The 21,603-nt window shown below is 38.2% G+C and overlaps 1 protein-coding gene across 6 annotated transcripts in view; it reads right to left on the bottom strand.

The window, feature by feature from the left end:
- The window catches only part of Enox1 (ecto-NOX disulfide-thiol exchanger 1), a 674,222-nt gene that overhangs the window by 511,143 nt on the left and 141,476 nt on the right, over window positions 1–21,603 (bottom strand). For 5 of the 6 annotated variants that reach the window (XM_045145349.1, XM_045145350.1, XM_045145345.1 and 2 more), the window contains exon 2: window positions 18,854–18,919. The exons of the other annotated variant lie outside the window; for it this stretch is intronic. The gene's annotated coding sequence lies outside the window, so the exon portion shown is untranslated. The remainder of the gene's footprint in view (window positions 1–18,853; window positions 18,920–21,603) is intronic. 6 annotated transcript variants of the gene reach the window in all.

The following is a 21,603-nucleotide window of genomic DNA, read 5'->3' on the forward strand; positions in this document are numbered from 1 at the left end:
TATTTCAGATGTATGTTAGAATTTTGAGCTCTAGAAGTATAAAGATAATAAATATATTGCTTAAGCATCTACATTTTATCATTTGTCCCAGCAACAATACAAAATGTCTCTATTATGGTTTGAATATGAAATGTCCCCAATAGGGTGGAGACTTAAGTCTCCAACTGGTAGCATTATTCTGAGAGGATATGTAACCATTGGGAGTAGAGTCACTGGAGAGATGGGCCTTATGGCTCTGTTTCCTGATTTGCCCAGATGTAAACCAGCTGCCTCATGCCCCCACTGTCCCAGCCTGGAACCACTTCAATGGTTATGCCTGTCCTGTTATAATGGTCTTTATCCTCTTAAACTATGAGCCAAAAATAAATCCTTCATCCCTTAAGTTGATTCTTGGAGGCATTTTGTAACAACAATGAGAAAAGGAGCTAAGAGTCTCTTTGAAGTCTGGCACTAAACAAAGAGCCAAGGCCAGGCATTACACTATGAGACTAAGCCACAGGGAAGCAGGCATTTGCTCCTGAATTCACTCACTCAGTGCATTCACCAAGCACATACCACAGGCTAGGAACTGTCCTATGTACTACCGAAAGTCACAGTGAATTAGTCATGGTTGGCTTATACTCCCATCGAGCTCCAGACCACGGGGAGAGAGGGCAGCACTAAACAAACCAATAAGTAAACTACTGCCAAAAGTGACCAGTGCTAAGAAAAAAAAAAAAAAAAACAAGATGCAGAGCTCAGGTGACCAAATCTCCAGGTTGCATGGAAGGCACAATCTACAAGAAATGACATCTGAGCTAATCTATAAAAGGTACAGGTGTGAAGCAGACGAATCTCCCAGAAAGGCACTAGGCCATGGCTGACAGAACCATCCTAAGACTCTGCAGGAGATGGGATACTCATGCTGAAAACTTGAAACCACTTCATACTCCAAGTAGAAGGACACTGTGAATTGCTACTCTCATTTTCCCATCCTCTTCACAAACATGGCTTTTAAGGCTTTTTTTAAAAAAACATTTTATAAACAGTATAAAAGCAACACTGTCCAAGAGTCCCTGATCATTATTTTCAACAGGAGCACTATTCTCTTTATCTGAATATGGATGGAACTAGAGTCTCTGCAATGGGCTGTGGCTGCCATGACCATGGTGGATGTCCCTGTACCGCAGCAGTTACCAGTGACCCTAACAACAGGACCAAATCCACTGTTCAGATTCAGCTCCAGGGCATGACTATCCCTCCAGACCACAGGGCTACACTGCACAGTTAATGATAGCAAGCACACCCAAGTGTGAAGGTGGCAAGTTTACAAGTCTATCTTCTCTCATATCACAAAGGGGTAATGGTCTTTGATATACAAATAACATAATACATAAAACAAATCACTCAATTTACAAGCTCCATAACATTCTCATCTCATATATATAGTGAAGTAGTGGAAATGGCTTCAATTGGTTGCCACAGTATCTGTTAATTTTTACTTCTTACAATTTCTCCTCTCATAAGTGCTTTATAAAAGAAACACAGGAAACCCTCCAGCCATCTGCTGCTCTCTGTGTTCCTAAGTCTACATGGACGACCTAGGGTGGTTCAAACTACCTCATTCATCTGGTGTTCCATCCACATGCACTGCCTTCCTGCATGAGAAGGCACCTGAGCTAATCAGATCAGGCAAGCTCAAGAGTAGTCCTACACATCCCTGCTCTTTCACATGTCCAATGATGAACTCAGAAGTGCACTAAAACACTGCTGAGCCAGGAGGATTTTGAGTTGAAAGTGCAGGTTAACACTCTGAACACTGAAAATTCATTGCCTATGAGGTCTTAGAGCCAGACTATCTGGATTTGTTTCCCAGTTCTACCATATAATAACTCTATGACCTTGAAGAAGACACTTGCCTTGACTAGAGATCAATCCTTTTTTCCTCTATAAATTGAGGTCAACAGTAACACTCATTCTGCCTGCCCCAAAGAACTCTCACAATTACAAAATGAGAAACACTTTGTAAGTGCCAAAAGATAGTGTACACTTAAAGTCCCTCTCTTGCTACTCATACTTCTCAGATGCTCTGCGTCATGGGAATTCTCTGAGCTCCATACCTCAAAGTGCAAGCCTTAGCCTACTTCTGCTGCTGTCCTATGTATTTTCTGTGCTTTACTGACCCAGGCCACTATACCACCTACAAGTCATCATCTACACTACTAAAAGCATTCTCTGGGCAAGTAATGTCCTCCAAAGACAGCAATCTTAAGGCTCAGCCAGCAAGGAACCCACTCTCACCCCTGGCTATTGCTCTTTCAAATGGGTCTGCAAAGATAATTGACCAATATTTCATAGGGATTGACAAATTTCTATTTGCAAAGGACCAAATTATAAATATTATAAATTACAAATATTTTAGCTTTTCAGACCACATACATTTCTGTAACATTTTCTTCTTTGTATGTATGTATGCATGCATGTATGTATGTATATATATGTGTGTATGTATGCATGTATATATATGTATATGTATATGTATATGTATATGTATATACATATACATATATACATATATACATATATATATGTATATGTATGTATGTGTGTGTATATATATATATATATATATATATATATATATATATATATAAAATACCTCCTAACCCTTGAGCTTTACAGTAATAAGACAATAGGCTAGACTTCTGGAATCAGAGAGTGCCCACCCCTGCTTTCTATATAATCTTTATTAGGCCATGCATACATAGGGTATTCTGAGGGAGTCTGTTGGCTGGAGAGTTGCAGGTGTTGCTTAGGAAAATGGAAGTACCTAGACCCACTGATCTCTTGAATATCCAAACTCTGTACCTCAGGCTGGCATTTTCCCAAGGACTCCAACATGTTGCCATGACCCAGCATAGGTCTGAAGAACTGTAAGTCATAGAATTGATCAGGAGTACAAATGTAAGGTAGGCTTTTGTTCTTAGACTCAGGGTTCCTGAGCTTCTAGGTAAATCATGTGTATGGCCTCCATATCAAATGTTCTATGACAGTTGTGTTCCTATAGTCTGCCCACACAGTACCATTTGATTGGCTTTACCTATGGTACTATGAGAAAAAAAAATGTATCACTGAGCCACTCAGAATATTTGCTATATTAGCTACTATGATTATCAAAAATTAAAAGAAAGGAAAAGGGGTTAGAGATATAACTTAGAGGTTAAGGCACTTGCCTGCGAAGCCTAAGGATCTAGGTTTGATTCCCAAGTACCCACATAAGCCAGATGCATAAGGTGGCACATGTGTCTGAGTTGGTTTGCACTGGCTAGAGGCCCTGGTGCAAGAAGGCCATTCCTTTCTTCTATGTGCCTCTTCCTCCCTATCTCTTAAATAAATAAATAAATACAATTTTTAAAAAACAAAAGGAAAAGGGAGGCAGAAAAAAAGGAACAGGAGGAAAGGCAGGAAAGAGAGGAGAAACCATTGCAGAAAATTTTGCCTAGAAGCCATGATTATAAAAAACTAAATTATTTTCATCAAGTACATACATCAAATTCATCACATGCTGTTCACAGGATGTTTTACCACTCATGGTATCTACAGTAGATTAAATCACCTTTCTGATATGTCCCTGTTAACTGTACTTGGATTCTTCTTGTTATATAATCCTATGAGCGAAGGCCTATAGGGTACCTATATGCCAATTAGTAGATGATGCCTCCTCCACACATGAGTGAATGAGAAAACTGTGCCCCTGCTGCTACTCTATTTCTCAGTTCCATGTGACTAACCAAAGCTATCTTTGTTGGCAGAAAAAGGAATGAAATGTGGGAGTCACATCTTAACTCCCCAGCTATACCCACACACTCATATGATGAGCAGGGGTATGGATTCAGAACTCTTGTCTGGACTTGTGTTCTTACCTACACCTTGAGTCAGCATCAATAGGGCAGCTGGACAGTAGAATTCAACCCCTTATATGCAACCACTAGTACTAGGTTGACATGGGACCAAAGAAGTTCAGGATAATGTAGCAATGGTGGTGATGATGGAATCACCAACAGAACTTGTCAACTGGAAGTCTTTTTTCCTTATTACCTAATGGGGATGATTTTGAAGGAAGGATGAGATAAGTCCCAGACCTAGTGGGTATGGAAAACAGTCCTGAGAGTGAATAAGGTAGAGGAAGGTGAGTAAGTCATAAAGGTGTGCTATTCAGAGAGAAGAACGTTTAAAACTTGATTCCGAATAGCATGCCAGAGAAGAATGCTGAAGGGGAGGCCAAATGTCTGCACCCTGCGAAGAATGAGGCCCAGGGCTTTACAGCAAAGTTGACTTCATTCAGTCCTACGAGGGTTGGGGAGACCATGCTGTGGACTGATGACACAGGCTAGCATTCAGAAGCCAGGAGCCAGTGGTGAGTTTCTAATGATCCAAGGGGGGAACAAAAGAACCTGGCGGTGAGCTGGAGATGTCCAAGGAAGAAGAAATCAGAGCTGCCTAGAAGATACATGGCAAAGCGTCACAACAAATTGGAAGTGGGAGGAGGAAAGGTCACTGAAGAATCAAGAATGGCTGGTAGTCCCTGCCTGGGGAAAGGAATATAGCTATGTTTTAGTTGCCAAGACAACAAGCCTAAAAGGCAGCCTGAGAGGCACTGGAGCCCTCTCTGGGATGCTCTCACTCTCTGTGGTGCTACAAACAGATCTTCTTCCACTTAGAACTAAAACATGTTCCTCTCTTACGCAGAGTGTGTTTGTCACCAAAATGACTCACCCCTAATTGTACCAGAATGCTGTAAGTTGCAATCACACTTTAGAAACACATACTTTTCAGCACTGCTAATGGAAACAAACTTTTGTAACACCTAATCCAAACCCATTTGTACGAAAGATTTTTAAAAAAGAATTCAGCCTTTACCATTGTACATAACTTTCTATACACAAGGAATATTACAGTATTGTAATAAAGGTCTCCACCTTTCTTGTAGAGAATACACTACGGAATTTTCTCTGGAAACTGGAGATACTACAAATAAATTTAAAAACATACATTTCTTCAAAGTATTAGTGTTTAAAGCAGCCAAAATTACTAACAACCATGGAAAGTACTGATTTATAAATTATGTTCCTAGCATACAGTATACATTGTGAATTTGCATGCATATTAAATGCAAATCACCAGAAGAGCATAGCATTAAGCCTTCAAATTTATATGTGCAAAAGACTGTAAATTCTAACATTAACATTCTTCCTAGAAAATATTAACTCCCCACATCCCATGTCCCTATCACCAAGTTAGTGGAGCAGGCTCAATAACCTGGCCATGTGAAAATTCATATAATCCATACTCATGCCACTTACCAGGCAAAGTAGACAAGGCTACCGGCACGATGTGGGACAGAGATAAGGTGCTAGTGTTGCTCAGCTTTACAAAAATACAGTTTTATTTAAGAATCTGACAGAAAAATAAAAGCGCCAATAAAACTGTCATGACCGAATCACAAACAGAATAGGTACTGTTATAAAAAACACAAAACAGGGGAACCAGGCAAAATACAGCTGCTCTGCCCTTTAACCATAGTAAAAACAAGGAATTTATGATGTTGAACTTTGTCTATTCACTTGGCTTGGCAAGGGTGGAGGACTGGATTCTCAGTTGTTGGATCTGACAACAGGCTATATGCTGCTGTGCGAGAATTTTGTGGATGTCATTACCATCTGTCATCAGTCGACTTAGGTAAAGAAGCCAGCTTGCTAAGTGAATGGGCCTCATCCAAGTAGCTGAAAGCCTTAAGAGTAAAAGCTGGGTTTCCAGAAGTTGAAGCAATTCTGCCTCAGGACTGGAACATGGAAATATTCTGCTAGCATTTCCAGAAAACCAGTCTGCCCAGTGGGCTTTGAACTTGGACTTGTTAGTGCTCTCAATTTCTTAAACTCAGCATATATACCACATAAGTGTGTATATGTATACATTAGCTAGATTATTGATAGATAGATAGATAGATAGATAGATAGATAGATAGATAGATAGATAGATAGATATAGATAGATATGTACATACGTACATAGATACATAGATACATAGATAATAGATTCATTCTCTTTCTCCAGTCAACAGTGACTGGTGCAAGATTGAAAGGGACTTCCAACTTAGAATTTTTGGTTTAAAAAACTCCTTAACTTTCCATAGAATGTTTCCTTTTTATACCCTATTAAAGAATTTCAGTCAGTTCTAAGAATGAGAGCTGTATTTGTAAATGAAGAGTGGTTCATGAAAATCTTTCTAATGGCTGTCCTCCTGCTCATGTATGTTGGATTGGACTTTGCTCTACTATATTTATATGGAAAATTTTCTGTGGATGCTAGTTTTAATGAAAGGAACTTTTGCTTCATTTAGAGCCTAAAAATCGCAAATCAGACTGTCTAATGAAGCAAGTGTACATTTAAAGTTTAAATCAAATAATTTCATGAACTAATGACATTCTAACCACCCCTTCTGTCTTTTGTTCCTGGACTTCTGAGAAGGCAGCTCACAGTATGTGTTTAGGAGCCCCTGCTCTTCCCCTTCTGCACACTATGAGGGCATGCTTATACACACACCTGGATGTGACTTCTGTGCATATAGGTGTTCCTGAGAGATGACTTCCTGCCCTGGCCTCCGTCTTCTATCACATCCTTTTATTTATTATGGTCAAGAGAATTGTCTGGGACAAAGTGGAGGAAGATGGAGTGACTCTAAAAGATAATGGATTGACTAAGCAAATCTCTCTTACAAAGTGTTTCACTGTCAGTATTCCACAACTCATAAGTTGGGAAGAGAAGTGACCTATTTCATAAGTTCTTTGTATGTTTGTTGGATAATCCTTTCAAATAATTTACTTATTTTTAGTCACTTATTTATTTGTAAGCAGAGAGAGAGAAAAGAAACAGATGCAGGGAATGAATGGGCACACCAGGGCCTCTAGCCACTGCAAACAAACTTCAGATTCATGCACCACTTTGTGCATCTGGCTCTACATGTATACTGGGGAACTGAACTGGGTTATCAGGCTCTGAAGGCAAGTACCTTAACCACATAACCATTTCTCCAGTTCATGGATAATACTTTAAACATCTATTTTATTCTAATTTTTAATGTGGTTATTTGTTAATCATTGATTCATTCATTCATTTTGGACTGGTGAAGATTGTTATTCTCCAAGATGGCAACCCAGTCTTAATTTATCTGTAACTTCTTCATTTCTGTCATCAATGCTGTCACCAAATCAGTGCCTTCTCTTTCTCCCTCTAGCAGTACTTATCCTACACCAGCTGTCTTCCTCCTCTCTGAGCTGTTTTAAGGCTATAGCAAGATGCACTGTCCCTAAATGTCATCTTGATCATATCACTTGTTGCCAAGTTCTCCAAATGTTTCTCCTTAAATTAGATTTAGATATCAGATCTGAAAGTCCATCCTCCTCTTCTTCCCAGCTGCCAACCCTAAACGTCCCTGCCCTCACTGCCTGCTGCACCCTAACTTCCACCACGACATAATGAGGTGGCACTCAGCTCCTGCTCTCTGGTAACATGTTCCTATTCTCCTTTGAGTCTCTACTCAGACAGATCCCTTAAGATGGAAAGTGTGACCTCTTTGTCACTGGAAAACTTCAAGGGCTGATGAGTAGACTTGATTCCACCTTTGAAATAACTAGTTTACTATAGGTTTCCACCCTTAATGATTCAGAGGCTAAAGTTACAGCTTACATCCAGCAAATCTTGGTGCAAAAAGATAGTTACTGGGAGGCAGAGGTAGGAGGATCACTGAGAGTTCAAGGACACCCTGACACTACATTGTAAAGGGCTATGGTGATACCCTAACTAGGAAAAAAATAAAAGTAGTAACTACCTGAATAATTGTTATCTTGACTTAATGTGAGAGCACCCCTATTTTTACATTTTCTCATAATGATATCTCAAATAAAAAAACTCTCAAAAATTTAGCCTCTCTCTTGAAAGATATTCTAATATATTATTAACATTTTATATATTTGGCACTGTGACTTATACATGTTACATATAGTTATAGGCACATTTTGCTAAGTTATCTTTTAATATTTAATATCCATTAACTAGGTAAAATAATATTCTGCTTCTTATGGAATAGTGCGATCCCATTTTAGCCATTTTTGCAAGCATTTGCAATTGTAATCAGTAATGCAGGCAGAAAGAATATCAATGTTTTTCAATCATCACTGGTAAAAATGTAAAGTTTTTAAAAAGTAACACTTTGAAGTTCACCTAGGGACTCTTTTGCTACTGTGAGTCAGAACGATTTCCTAGGATAGCAAGTGTTTCAGCAATGTCAAGGCAGGTCGCAGCTTCATCCAAGTTATTCCGTGCTTACCATACACTGCTCTGAGCCTTGCCGAAGATGGAACAAGTTGAGGCAATATGTAAGTGTTTGAAGAACAAAGGGAAAATGAAGCAGAAAGGCCTCAGACTAAAAGTACAACACTCTTATGAGAACTTTAAGGATATAGCAGAAACTTGAAAAATGAGAAAAAAACAAAATCAGCTAGCCCATTAGCTGAGGAACAAATTAAAATGCCATTGTTACCATTCCTGCACTGAATATGAAAGGCACCAAACAGATAGTGTTCTTGGGCCCTCCACGGAACGAAGAAGTGTTCTCCTTGATGTATCTGTAAGTGCTTTTCTTCTTTTGCAACTAATGTATTATTGCTGACTTCTCTCAGAGTATACTAAATAGAAGTAGAAAATAATCAAGTGAAGTTATAAAATGCAAGGTCTTATTTCTCCTTAATATCAACTTTCTAATTAGGCCTTTACTATAAAGTGGGCAATCTTTAGATTTACTATTCTTTATCCTAAACCTTGAGATAAAAGCAGGTTGATGCTTTATACACTGACTAGAATCTGCATTTAAAAAGTAGAACACATTCCACAACTGTATACATAGTGCATTGCATCTCTGAAAAAGAGCTCTCTGTCTGAAATTTTGGCAAAGCAAAAGATCTATAAAGGCCAATAAGAACATAGAAGAAATATTTTAAGTAGTAGTTGATCCAACTTATTAATGATATAACTACAGCTGTTAGATAGTACTAGAGCTTTCTTTAGTTTGGAATATGCTTCTATATCTAGAAATCAAAGCTTCCCAAGTGGTGTGTTACTGCTACAGTACTAAAACCTGTAGCCAGACATTCTAGGTGACATTGATGCACCTCAACCTTTGAGAGACAGCTGGGGTCTGCGGTGCCTGGTGCAGCTAGTCTGTACAGGTCAGGAGACATGGTTCTCACCAACCTTACAAGAGGCAGAGAAATGCTCCACATACTGCCTCACCGCAGGATGAGGAGAACACTCACATGCATGGTTCAGAGAAACAATGTCCTTGAAGGACTGAAGAGTTTCATCCTCAATAGGTACGGTACAGCTGGCTGAAGGTGAGCAGGAAATTTGGCCGGAGAGGGGTCTAGTTGAAAGTCCCCTTAATCCTGCCCTTATTGATGTTAGATACTTCTTTCCACTGGGTGTTATGTGCTTTTTTATACTTTTATTTGCTTCATAGGAAAATCTAATTAGATTTGAAATCTATTGGAATTATCAGAATGTTGAATTCATCTAACAAAGAAAAAGGCTGAAAATCTTCATTTTTAAATACAATAATGAGTGCTGTGGACTTAGAATAGTGATAAAATAATTTGATTTTTTTAATTATTGCTTATTGATTGTATTAGGTTAATGTTACTGTGACAGAGTACCCAAGATAATAAAAACTTAAAAAGAAGAGTTTATTTTGGCTTACAGTTTCAGAGGTTTTGGTCAATGAACAGTTGGTTCTGCTGCCCTGGGCCTGTCACAGCATAGTGGGTCACAGTGGGAGAACATGGCAAAGGAGGTTTATCCCACAATGACCTAACTCCATCCCCGCGACCGCCCCCGCCCCCCACCACACACATACAATATGTTCCACCTCTTAAAGGAACTACCAATCTCATCACTACTGAGGAGAAAGCCCTCAACACATGTCCTCCAAGGAAACATTTACAAGCCTAAGAATAGTGTGGTCGACAAGTATATGAAGAGACAACCACTAAGGTCTCAATCAAGAAATTGTATTTAAAGCCAGGTGTGGTGGCACCCACCTTTAATCCTAGCACTCAGGAGGCAGAAGTAGGAGGATTGCCATGAGTTCGAGGCCAGCCTGAGACTACCTAGTGAATTCCAGGTCAGCCTGACCTAGAGCAAGACCCTACCTCGAAAAACCAAAAAAAAAAAAAAAGAATTGTATTTACCCATTTCAGGCATATCAGCAATATTAACAAATGTATATTCATGAAAGCTAGCTCAGGTTTCTCATTAAAAAGTTTGAAAAGATTCTATGTGCAAGTCATATAGCCACTTGATATTAACCTAAACAGATGTTTCCAGCTTACTATTTATTATCAGTTTCTGTGACATAATGAAGCAAAAAGTCAGATGTACTTATTTGGATAACTAAATGCTATTACTAATTCGTGGTTTGCTGAGTAGAGTATTATATAATTGCCTTTCATTAGGAAAGATGTGGCTGTATTTATTGTTGTTGTTTCTGTTTTCATTCACATAAACATGTTTCATGTTCCCCTCTTCACGTAATTGTGCCATGTTGCACTAAATGTGCTTCTATCATGGAAGCTTTGGAGAGAATATTGGTATTGAACCAAACAGCACCCTAGTACCCTGTATGTGGTTTTCCCTGGAGATAATCATTATTATATCTAATTTGGTTAGCTATAACGTTACCTCCAAAGCCTCTCTGTTTTCTAAACCTCCTCTTAGTGTTGTACCAATTTCATCATCATTAAGTCTCCCCTAGTCCTTCAGTTTGGAAAAGTTCATCATGAGACCTGCTGCAAGGCTGGTATCTTCAGATATCTTTCACCTTCATTTTAGATCTTCATCTGGTTTTCATTTGCTGCCATTTCGAAGATCTCAAGTCTTTCTTTTTATTACTTTACCCTGTCATTTTTTGGAATTCAACCTAGAGTTGTAAAGTTTTACAAATTCCGGTTGTTCTCCTTTAACCTAGAAATTCCAACCTTTGGTTGTGGAATTTTTGCCGAACAATTCCTTAAATGGTTCTCTGCCCTTCATTTTCTACATTATCTCCCTCCAATGTTGGTATACTTTTTGGAAGTTGAGCTTCATGAATAGGTCGTATAATTTATTTTTTAAATTATTATCTATCTTTTCTCATTGTACTCCACTTTCTGGGAAATTTTGTTAACTTGATCATTATAAATTCTGGGTTCGAGGGTTGTGGTAGCTTGTTTTCTCTCTCTCTCTGGAAATTCAGGTTTTCTTTTTAAAAATTCTTTTTTTTTTAAAAAAAGTTCTGCTTTCTCCAAGTTTGCCTTTTTTCTTTGCATAATTTAGTTTCTGCTTCTTATGCCAGAAGCTTTCCTTAAGTATATGATAAAGAATGCTGTGGGGAAAGACTGGGGATATGAGACCCAAGTTGTCCTAGGAAGGCTTTTCCTTTGAGAAACCCTTATGTCAGTCTACAACCTGACCTTCATCTTCCTGACAGCTCCAGAGAAACCTCCGGAAGCCTGGTATGGCTGGTTGTCCTAGATGTCATGGTCACAGAGCAAGAGACAAAGCTGCTGTACTTTTAGGACCTGGTGAATTAATGTAATCCCCTGGACTGCAAGACAATATTTTTATACTACCTTTAATTTGTCTTCATACCTTCCAGTTCAGAAATCTTTTATTTTATCATCTCTATAGAAACCATGAAAAACTTTCATTCTTCCCCAGAAGAAGAGAGGCAACTACTTGCTGATGTAAAGTTAACATCCAGTCAAAACTCCCTAACCTGTCTTCACCTAGACTTCCAGGGATCCTTGCCCTTGAGTTTTGAGCTTTTGTAGTAGTCTTTACTTCTAAACTGGGCTACTTCTTGCCTTCTCTAAAGCTGGATTAAAACTCCATTTTCTCAGGTCTGTAAGTAAATTATCACTCATCCATCTATATCCAAATTTCCAAAATGCTGAGCTTTTGACACTTTTTTTCATAAAAAAATCCTTCCCATTTCATGTTAATGGAGTTTTGGAAGGGTCAGAAAATGACACAAAAATCTCTGAGCTAGTCTTCATACTTTTGCACTGACATTGAGATGGGGATTTCAACATTAAGAGAAGGTTTGATTTTGTTCAGAAATACTAGAAGGTAAGAAAAAGAATAATTGGGGCAGTTAGGTAAAACTGGATTTGATAAAAATCATGTTCTTATATACTAGCATATCTCATTGCTCTAACAATGTGTTTTGCATTGTGAAAAATAAGAACAATGTCCTTATTTCAGAGCAAGCTTTAAAAATATCTCAAAAAGTTAAGGATTGAAGTGTTTGCACTGATAGTTGACCTAAAAGAGGGACTGGCAGAAAAATCTACCAGTCAAGAGAATGAAATGGCAAAAGGAAACTCTAAGGAGAACAGGGACTTAAACTCACTTTTGAAAAATCGGCTTTCCAGACATTTTTCTCTGTAAAAGATGCATTACATATAGTAGACAGTGATCAAATGATTGGGGAATAGATTTCTATTATATTCACCAGGTTTCTTCACATAAAGGAAAAAGCTTTCAGCTTACAACACAGCTGTTCTATGTGTCATTATTCTCTATTTCTTATGAACATAGATCATTAAGATGTTGAAATATTTCCTAAATCCTTTATTTCAAAACAACTTTCTGAAAATAAATGTGGAGAAAAATTATCTTTCAGTGATGTTCAGGGCTTAAAGTTATACTGTTACAGAGAATGAAAACAACATTATTATTGAAATTAGTGCAGGGAAAGCAACGTTAGGACTTTGTAATTCTCTAGACCCTGGCACCACCTATGTTACTGAAATAGCTAGCTTTATAACGTGTTTTGATTTTTAAAATATCGCTGTTGCCTAAAGCAGAACTGACTTCAATTGGACATTATACACACACACACACACACACACACACACACACACACACACACACATATGTATATATGTGTGTGTGTGTATATATATATGTATATGTATATGTATATGTATATGTATATGTATATTTCTAGGTAGAATATTGTGCATATTCAAACTGGAATGACACAATGAAGAGACAAATGTGTCTTCCCCACAGGGTCTCAATAGGGACAGATGGAGGTTACAAGTGATAAATTGCAAAAGTCTTAAGACAAACTACAATGAGACTGGAAACTTGTAGACAAAGAAAGAACATCAAAGTTCCTGAATTGGGATTTTTTTCATCAAAAAATATTTCAAAAATGACAATCTGTCTGTGTTGGACAGTGCTAAATGTCTGAATGTTTTCAAAGACACTTAAAACAGTAAATAACCCCAAGAACCAAGGTCACCAAAGCTGGTCTGGCCTGAAGACAGTAAAAATGTGACAGACCTCATTTTAGACCAAGAATCAATGAAGCTGAGTAATCTACACTATCAATGTCACAGATACAGCTGTCAAGTGAAAAGAATGCAATGGAATGAGTACAAGTAAAAGGACTTACACTGATGTCATTTTTCAACTAGTGCCCTGATATCCTTCAATTCAAGAAACGCTTACTATTTACTATGTGTAAGGCATATAATCTTGCCTCATCATTTGTTTCAATGTGTTATACGCTAATGTAAAATAGTCAGGCTAATTGATTTTTCAGACTGATTGATGTTCTTCCTTAAGAACAACAGATTGATTTTTTTATAGACAGCAATACTAATTCCCCCATCATGTCCTTCTCTTTCGATGCACAGTCTTATCGACTTTAAAGCCAACTTAATACAAAAGCAGAAGCATTAAGAGAACAAGGTCCATTAGGCCCAATATTGCTTCAATTACTTTAATTCCATTATTCCTGTTCATTTTACTTCTTTAATCAATATCTCTTTTCAGTTATTCATGTTTACCCTTTTCAAAAGCACAAGTAATAGTATTATGGTCTTTTGAGCTCAGGGACAAAAAAGTTTCATAAATGTATTGCTAAATTTGTGATTGTCTCCAGATCTATACCTGAGAAGTCTTAAATTAGATCAACTTTCCCACAGAACATTTTATATAATGACATAGAACATCCTAATGCAATATAGGTGCTTTTACCTGTTAGGCCATTTGTTACTCAGTGTCATAGACAGCCATGTGTAGCTCAGTGGCTTTCTAAGTGTCCTCTTCCCATGTCTCGCCTGTAGGGAAATTCATCCTATTTCCAGTTAAACTCAAATGGTTGTTTGTATTTCTGTACCGAGGCATGACTTTCATGTAACATAATCCTTCTACCTCCACTAGCAATTACTTCTCCATGCAACAATTTCACGGGATATTATATTAACCAATGCATCTTTTCAATGACAATTAATCAATCCCTCAGTTCCAATTCAATAACAGCTTCACAAATTATAGGAACTCTGTTTCCTCCCTTCATTTTTTGAACAGTATCAGTGTAGTGTCTGTTATAGGTGAGAAGCTAAAGATGGGGCTTATGAAAGGTAAGGACCCTTTCTCTCCAATAGGTGGATATCTTACTGAGAGTTCATAAAAATAACTTAACCTAAAGAAGCATGTGAAATATGTGATTGAGAAATTATTCTGGACTTCAAAAGAAGTAAAATCAATCATGAGTAAAGTTTCAATAAAAGATGCAAATCTCAGGGAATTATGGAAGGATATGAGGATTTTCAAAATATAACCAAAGAAAGGAAAATAGGAAATTTTGTGAAAGAAATTAAGATAGAAAAATCTGAGTATATGACTTAACAGATAAATAAAAGTAAGAAAAGGATCTCCATTCAAAGCAGAGATCCAGGATGAGTGGTACAAAGAAAGTGCTTGGCAGAATACAAGCACTTATAAACTCTAGCATTCTCCTTGCAGTTTGCAGGATGAGTGAAAGGCAATTGTTATGGTCAGGCATGAGAGAAAAAGGAAGACTCAGCTATGTGGGAAAGGACCTGCAAGATCTTATTTCCTTCTTAAGGACCTCATCCAGCCCCACATCTCTCTCCCCACACATTCATCAACATGCAGCAGAGAGCACATCCTACTCCTTGCAAATAACCCTTTTCCTAAAGAATGCTTTCTCTACAGTGTTCATTCACTAATCAGTCTTTTTATTCTCTCAATCTTAGTTCAAATACAATCTTCTTGGTTACATATTCCTTACCTCCCTCGAAATGGTTTAATTATTCAACTTTATTAGTTTGTTTGTTTGTTTGGTTGGTTGGTTGGTTGGTTTTGGTTTTTTGAGGTAAGGTCTCACTCTAGCCCAGGCTGACAGGATGGCCTCGAACTCATGGTGTTCCTCCTACCTCTGCCTCCTGAGTTCTGGTATTAAAGGCATGTACCACCAGGCCTGTTCTCATTATTCAACTTTCTGTATAAAAGACATAGTAGTACATGGCTACATCAGAGCAATGAGTCTCCTATGACTGTCTCCATCTAAATTATAATGTATTTGATGTTTTCCACAGGAAAAGCTTTGGCATGAATGACTAAACAATAATACATGAATGAATAAATGCATGAGCAAGCAAACTAATCTGCAAGCAAAAGGAAGTGTGAGAAAAGCCAAGAAAATGGATAGAAGAAGTACTGAAGGATTATCCAAACATAAACGAAAAAGGAATCTACAAAGTCCACTGATTGCTAAAAGTGGAGACAGCATCAGGTGGAGAATGACAAACTTCTGAGGTCCCTGCCAGAACCCCAAAATTCATTCTCACTTTTTCTTTCCCTCTCCCTTGCTTCCCTTCCTCCCACAGTCCCTTCTTTCCTTCCTCTCTTCCTGAACATCTTTACCACTGTTATATTACCAGCTCAGATCCTCTCATAGACTTTAAATAAAACAAAATGAAGCCATCAGAGACAGAAAGAAGAACCCAGAGAAAGCAATACAATTCACATTTTAACTTACTCATGTACAAACATTTCCTGAGAAAGCTTGTTAAAAATTTTGATTCAAAGTCATTCTCTAATACTATAAACACACTTTAAGACACTAAAAAACCTAGTATGCTAATTATTAACTGAATGGATATAAAAATGACATCCCACTTCTTAAAATCAGAGTTCTAAAACAAATGTATTATAACCAATATGAAAGTCTTATATTTGAATTACGAAATCTTATTTTAGAGAAGTTGAAGAATGCAAGATGGTGATAGAAAAAAGAACAAATAATAATAATAGCTGAGGTTTAAGTGCTAAAGGATCTTGAAGTATTTTTTCTGGGTTACAGTCTCTTCTAAACCAGATAGGTGTGGGTCATACAAAGTAACTTGGTGATTAAAATAAGAATTATTAGAGAATTATCCTTGCAAAAGTGTACACTGTAGAGTACTTCACTAGTTCAGAACATTTTAATTACAGAATGTAATTGCTCACTGGGTTCTACCTTGCAGGCAATGCAGGACAATCACGCCATCACTCTGATTTGATCATTGTATGGCCAAAACAAATCAGTTTTAATGAAGCCTGATAAACATCTTCAACAAGCCAGATCAGAAGAGTGCACATGGAAAGTTATAGAAAGCCTTTAATCAAGTGCAGTAAGCTCTGGGATGAAACAGAAAAGAAAACTCAGCCACGCAGGCACCAGGATGAAGATATACATCTCCATGTAGCATCTGGTGGAACTGTGCCTGTGCACATCACACATGCCATAAATACTTGATGTATGATTTACCAATTTTCTAAGGACAAATGTCAGTGTGAGTAATGCTGAAATGAATTTTTATTTTCATTTTCACATTCTAACACCTGGCATCAGTGTGTAAATCCAGTGCTACTAGAGCCAATGGCATCACTTGGCAACAGACACCCTACAGCCTCATCCTCCTGTGGGCTGGGGACATCTGTAAGTAAATTATTCCAATAGACATGCAAGGTAAACTTGCAGGAGACCTAGACCTGACCCCTACCTTGGCCTGCTAACTTGGAGCACTCACCCTGGGTGTAACAGAACAGAACATGCTTTTAACCTGCCCAACTCCTTTCAGGGAGAAATTCTGCCTTTGAGTTGTCTCAGCAGGAGGCTTCCTCTTCCTCTTAAAAAGCTGCAGACTTGGACAGAAAGCACTGACAAAGAGGAAAAAGGGGCTTCCTCAGTAAGTATTTTTAAGAGTAAACAGACCATGTAAGTATTACCTGAAGATTAGTATCTTAATATTTTATCAATTAAAACTCTAAAAAGATAACGGGCTAATTTGAGCTAAAGCAGCATAGGGAAGGGAGAAGATGCTATCAGGAAGATCTGTTGAGGATATCATTTGTAGATTAAACCTAGGAAACAGAACATTAAATTTAATAAGTTCAAAGTGATGCAGCTGGAAAGGAAGAATAGCCCAGCTAAGTATGATTTAAATGGTACTGAATTAGCTGCAAAGATATCCTGATGTGCTGACAGAGGCAGCATGTGAATTGACAGCTATGATGGCTGTAGAGAAGGCAGGACCACTCCAGTAGCTGCGTTGTATTTTTTGTGGGTTTTTGTTTGTTTTTTGTTTTTCAGGTTTTATTTTATTTTGTTTTTGAAGCTCACTTGCTATACAACTTTTGAAAGAGAAGCCTTTACTGTTTATGATGTCATTTACATTGGATTGTTTGGAAAGGAAGAATTCACTGAGGATAAGAGGGTGTATGAAACCTGTACACCTCTGACAATCATTCTTTGCTTTTCCTAATTAAACTGGGTCATGGTTATTGTGGTCTTGCACTCAGCAACAATTCAGCAGCAAGCACTATACTGAAGTACTCATGGGTTACCAAGAGAAGTCCCTTCCCTTAGGTAGTCCTATAATTGAATTAAGTATGCCAAAAAGATGCAGAAGTACTATTTTCCTGTATGTGTGAATGAAACTTTATCTGGAAACGGGGCCCTTGCCAATGATTAAGTCATTAGAATTGCCCTAACCCACTATTAACAGTATTCTTATAAAAGATGGAAATGTCCCAAATGTCTCTCCATAACAAATTCTTCATTGCAACCCTGGAAAGGAACCAAGGCTGCCAACACCTTCATTGGGGGCTTCTGGCCTCAAGTACCATGATACCATAAATGTCTGTTATTTAGCCAGTCTGGTCATAGTAGTCTATTAAAGTAGTCTGGGGAAAACAATACAGTTTGGATACCAAAGAAACAAGCCCAATAATAAAATGCCATGGTCAAAAGAGATTCTGGAGGTGTCTATGTACAGGTGTTCTGACTCAGTTAACAAAGCCAGGTTGTCACATCTGTCAGTTCTATAAAGGCTGACAGAGTATAAGACAGCTTTATGCTCAGGAACAGACCGACCCAGTGGGGACTGTTTAATCCTCTGAAATATGATTAAAAAGAAACAGAAGCAATAAAAGTTAATGGAAAATTAATCTTAGTGACCTATTCAGGCAAATCAAAGTTGTGAAGCATGCATCTACTTAACAAGAGAATGCAAAAGAAATTTAGAAAGGCAGTTTAAGATAAGGGAACAGAGACAAGGCTTTAATTTGATGTTTTCAGCATTCGCACGTGTACACAAATGTTGAAGGATAAAAGGCTTCTGATAAGGCAACAGACAAAGATGAACAAGTGAGAGTCTACATCGCCCTGGAGAAGCTGCAAGTGCTTTCAAGCAAAAGGTGCTCCTTTACTGGTGGTCTGCAGAGGCCCTGCTGTAGGTGCCTTGGAAATGCTTTTCTGAGCTTTCTTACCCCGGGACCTCTCAGACATAGGCACCACTGGGCAAGGCACACCAAAAAGAACGAGGTCAGTGGTGTGATGAAGCTAAACCAGTTCCCATACTCTAACATCCTGCTACTAGTTCTGCTTGCCATTTATGCCACTCACACTATCCCTTTACCTGAGCAAGATGAGCACTCCCTCCTCCACGTGATATCAACACAATCTTGTACTGGTTGCCAAGGATCTGTAAAATAAAGACCACCATGTTGTAAATTTCAAACATTTCAGAGTGATGACTGAATATGTGTAAGCAGATGCAAGGTTACGCTTGCAGAGCTCCAGCTGAACATTGCACGTTCCATTCCTAACCATTCCACACAAATGCCCTTGCAGAGGTCTCTGTGCCATGCTAACCTGGGAACAACCAATAATTGTGAAGGGCTCATCATAAGCACACCTTTGAACTGTCAGTCTTCTGCAGAATATTTATGCTTTAAGAGTAGCTATACTGGATCTACTGCTAGAGCCAGAGCCATCCCAAAGCCTAAAGAAAAAAAGCTGCAAGCTAATTAGGGCAAAACAAACTGCAGCGTCATTCAGTCAGTATCAAATATACTGTTTATTTTATTTTATTTTTATTTATTTGAGAGAGATAGTGAATATGGGCATGCCAGGGCCTCCAGCTGCTATAAATGAACTCCTCCAGATGCATGCACCACCTTGTACTTCTGACTTACATGGCTCCTGGGGAATTGAAGCCTGGATCCGTTGGCTTTGCAGGTAAGTGCCTTAACCCCTAAGCCATCTCTCCAACCCAAATGTATTATTTTAAGTGTAGGAAATTCTTTAAAGATTTCCACCTGGAAACGAGCTATGTTTATCTCAAAACATCTGTTGTAATTAAAGCTATAAAATATCCAGCTATTTTCACAAACTATATCCCAACATAATTTTCTAGAAAGAAAGAATCTCAAAGCCCTTTATTTAAGTAAAGTCTGCAACATCAGTGTCACTGAAAAGCTTGAAGTGCTAGGTCTGAATCCTTTGTCATAAGAATCTGCATCATAACAAGGTTCTCAAGTGGTTGCTATGCACACTTAAGTTAGAAAGGCCTGGTTTTACAGTTCTTCATGTATCAGAACTGTAATTACTACTGGCATCACAGGTATAGACTAACCAAAACATCAAGACTATCCTCTGGTATCTAGAAGTTAATGGAATCACAATTTCTTTTTTGCAAGTGTGTGACTCTGGAAACACTGTTACTAAACTCTCCAGAGCCCTCTTGCCACTGACTCTATCCTCTTTCTTTTCCAAGACATATAACTAAATGTGAACTGGTAAACTAAAAGCATGGCTAATTCTAGAGGAATTTGTTATGTACTCAAAAGACTAGCATTAAAGACATGAATTATAGATGATAGATAGATAGATAGATAGATAGATAGATAGATAGATAGATAGATGATAGATAGACAGACAGATGATAGATAGATATCTATATCTATCTGTTTCTCTCTCTCTCTCTCTCTCTCTCTCTCTCTCTATATATATATATATATATATATATATATATATATATATACATTACTCCTCCCATAAACACTCAATAATCACCAATATCATTCAAAGAACCCAAATAGGCAAAAAGAAAAATCACAAACTGGCATGGTTGTTATAGTAGGGAAAGTTAAGCCTAAGCCAAGGAAACTAGTGGCAAGGAAAGGCACTATTGCTCAAGTAGAATGTGCTTGGCAGAGAGTGAGCATACTAGAAGGCTTTCAACACCAAATCCAAAACAAAAATAAGAAAACATCTTCCAAGAAGTAGCCTATAGGCTTGGTTTATGAGGTATGAGGTCAGGAAACATAATCAGACTAGCAATGAAAGAGTCAACCACCTTACTTCAAAAAGTAAGAGGATTGTGATTTTATAAAACTTTTCAGCTTTGGATATTGCTATTCCCAAGCTATATGACAGCCCTTACATACGCTTCTTTTCTCTTAACTCTGCTACCTATATATGAGAAATGTCAAACATAAAGTGGAGGAAACCCTGACTCAGAAGGCTACAACATCTGGCAAGGGGGCAGAAATACAGAACCATGCACGCGTGTGTTCTATTTGTTCACACAGAGTGTCAGTGAAACTGCAACCAGCAAGGCAGGGCCCATAGAGAGAATCATATTCAAGTTAATGCAAAAGTCAAGAAAATGTCAACAAGGGACAGTGGCTATTTTGTAGATACACTTCTAGGAGCAAATGAAGGCTCTCAGTGTGACCAAAGTGTTCACTTTCCTCTCTGTGTCTTTCTCTTTTTCTGGCATTCAAATTGTTCTTATTATGTCTCCTTGCCCCTCACATAATCTGGTGATTTCCTTGCTCCCAGAACCAAGTGCCCTCCTATCTCTAACTCCGTCTCACTTTTCCTTTCCTTTTCTTCCCCACCATCCCTCTATTTCCATTCCCTCTTCTATGCTCTCCTGCTCTCACAGAGTTGAATCTCTGCTATTAGCACGCTGCTAGCCTTGCCAGACATTCAGCTTAGAGATGATGAGGAAATTGCTGGGTTCCTCTACAGTGCAACTGCAATACTTGGACTTCTCAGGTCCTTCTAACCTGTGCCAGGTCAGTGCAGCAACCTAGCATTTTAAAAGATGCAGAGCAATTCTGAAATGTTTAAGGTTGTAAAATATACCAAGCAAAGAGTTCTGTTCGTTCTCTAGTCTAGGTTCATTGTTCCCTCCAAACCACCATGAAACCAATCCTGTCATTAGTCTTATCCGTCATTATACAGATCCCCAGACACTCCTGGGATGAGGGGAACATGCCTACTGCCAGTATAAGCCTTTTGAATGACACGGGCAGGAGTCCACAGAGTACTTCTTGGCAAAAACACAATACAGCACACAGGAAACCTCATTTAATG

Source organism: Jaculus jaculus, chromosome 3 (assembly GCF_020740685.1).
Source record: "Jaculus jaculus isolate mJacJac1 chromosome 3, mJacJac1.mat.Y.cur, whole genome shotgun sequence".
Taxonomy (NCBI): domain Eukaryota; kingdom Metazoa; phylum Chordata; class Mammalia; order Rodentia; family Dipodidae; genus Jaculus; species Jaculus jaculus.